Raw genomic sequence first — 2,500 nt, forward strand, 5'->3', positions numbered from 1 at the left:
AGAGTCCGTAGTATTCGGAGTTCTAGCGGGGCCTCCCGTTGCTTCCAACAACCCAAGAGTCCATAGTATTCGGAGTTCTCGCGTGGCCTCCCATTGATTCAAACAACCCAAAAGTCCATCTTCTTCGCAGTTCAACATCGCCTCCCTCGTTTCCAACAGGCCCAAAGGTCGTCTTCTTCGCAGATCCACGAAGAGCTCATCACGATTTGCCACATTCCATTTCCCACGGGTTGTCAACAACACTTTCTCACACTTCCCGCAATCGAGTACGTGCATGACATGCCAAAGCACATCTTATTTGCCTTCCATCGCACTCAAGACGACGGGTTGTGGAAGAACGATATTGTTCACAACAAGTTCAAGGACAACGTCTCAATCAAGGGACACAACCGAATTATGTTGACTGGGTCGCTAAAGTAAACCCGAGTTCATATAATGCACCGCATCCAAAAGAACTAGCCACAACACGTGCATCACTGAGATGTTTCACTAGATGGAACACGTGCGTGACATTAGGATCCTCCAACACCTCTTCGTGATGGAAAGATAGAATTCGAAGCAACCACAGAAGTACCGTCTAGTGGGTAGGCAACACAGGGACTGATCAACCAATATCACCCAAGGCAACGGGTGAAAATGGAAGAGATGCATGCTTGACCGTTCGATACGCAAGGCATGGAGCCAGCCAGCAAGTGCATCTCGATTACAACTCACACACCCTCACGTTCGCAAGACACCACACCACAAGACGGTCCACCCCCCACCTACCATGGGCAAGCAAGCAAATGGAAACATCAAGTGACGCAGGGTCAAGCATCGCTAGGCATGAAAATAACTTTCCACAATATCCGAGGGACTAGCTGCCGAGCTAACCAACGATCAGTGACGACCGTGTGTTGGTATTAATAAAGCTCAACAACTATGAAGAGGCTAGTTGTGCCATGATAAACATGCTAACGCACGCACCACGTGAGGGGGGAGGCCTCATCAAGCTCCCTTTAAAACCTGCCAGTGTGGAGCTGGCCGGCTCAAGGAGCACTCCCCCCCTATAAGAGGTTAATATGCAAAAGGCAAAATTGTACAAGTAGATACACTTTTTTTGAGCAGACATAAGTCCATATCTCGGGCTATACTTCGAATTTTGATGCGATTTTTTGCAGTAATTCGTAGAATAATGGTATCTCCTTGCTCACCAAATTTCATAATTTTTCTCGAAGGGGAACTATTTTTTTTATTTTTTTTACTTACCGGGTATGTGTAAAATCGGGAAAAATAGAAAAGCACATGTAGACTTCGAATTTCGACCTCATTTTTTCCAGTCCACCACTAAACAATATCAGGAACCTCCCCACAAAATTTCATTCAGTTTGGCCAAGGTCTTAAATTTGACAAATTTTGGCACCAAGCTATCTAGTCGCGGTGCACCGACCAACTTGGCCAAGTGCAAAATGCATCCAATTCAAAACTTTTGTGCACCAACACTTTTACAGTACTCATTTGGGGACATTTGGAGGCCTTTCCAACCCTCACATCTCAAAAACCACGAATTTCATTTTTTCACAAATCTCCCCACCAAGCCATCTAGCTATGCCGCGGTGCACCGACCAACTTGGCCATGTGCAAAACCCTCCGAACTCAAAACTTTCGTGCACCAAGAATTTCATGGTATTCATTTGGGGACATTTGGAGGCCTTTCCAACCCTCACATCTCAAAAACCACGAATTTCATTTTTTCACAAATCTCCCCACCAAGCCATCTAGCTATGCCGCGGTGCACCGACCAACTTGGCCATGTGCAAAACCCTCCGAACTCAAAACTTTCGTGCACCAAGAATTTCATGGTATTCATTTGGGGACATTTGGAGGCCTTTCCAACCCTCACATCTCAAAAACCACGAATTTCATTTTTTCACAAAACTCCCCACCAAGCCATTTAGCTATGCCGCGGTGCACCGCCAACCTTGGCCATGTGCAAAACCCTCCGAACTCAAAACTTTCGTGCACCAAGAATTTCATGGTATTCATTTGGGGACATTTGGAGGCCTTTCCAACCCTCACATCTCAAAAACCACGAATTTCATTTTTTCACAAAACTCCCCACCAAGCCATTTAGCTATGCCGCGGTGCACCGCGAACCTTGGCCATGTGCAAAACCCTCCGAACTCAAAACTTTCGTGCACCAAGACTTTCATGGTATTCATTTGGGGGCATTTGGAGGCCTTTCCAACCCTCACATCTCAAAAACCACGAATTTCATTTTTTCACAAAACTCCCCACCAAGCCATTTAGCTATGCCGCGGTGCACCGACAACCTTGGCCATGTGCAAAACCCAACCAACTCAAAACTTTCGTGCACCAAGACTTTCATGGTATTCATTTGGGGGCATTTGGAGGCCAATCCAACCCTCACAACTCAAAAACCACGAATTTCATTTTTTCACAAAACTCCCCACCAAGCCATTTAGCTATGCCGTGGTGCACCGACAACCTTGGCCATGTG

Source organism: Vigna unguiculata, chromosome 9, assembly GCF_037176805.1.
Source record: "Vigna unguiculata cultivar grain cowpea cultivar isolate G323 ecotype 2 chromosome 9, ASM3717680v1, whole genome shotgun sequence".
In the NCBI taxonomy this organism is placed as follows: Eukaryota; Viridiplantae; Streptophyta; class Magnoliopsida; order Fabales; family Fabaceae; genus Vigna; species Vigna unguiculata.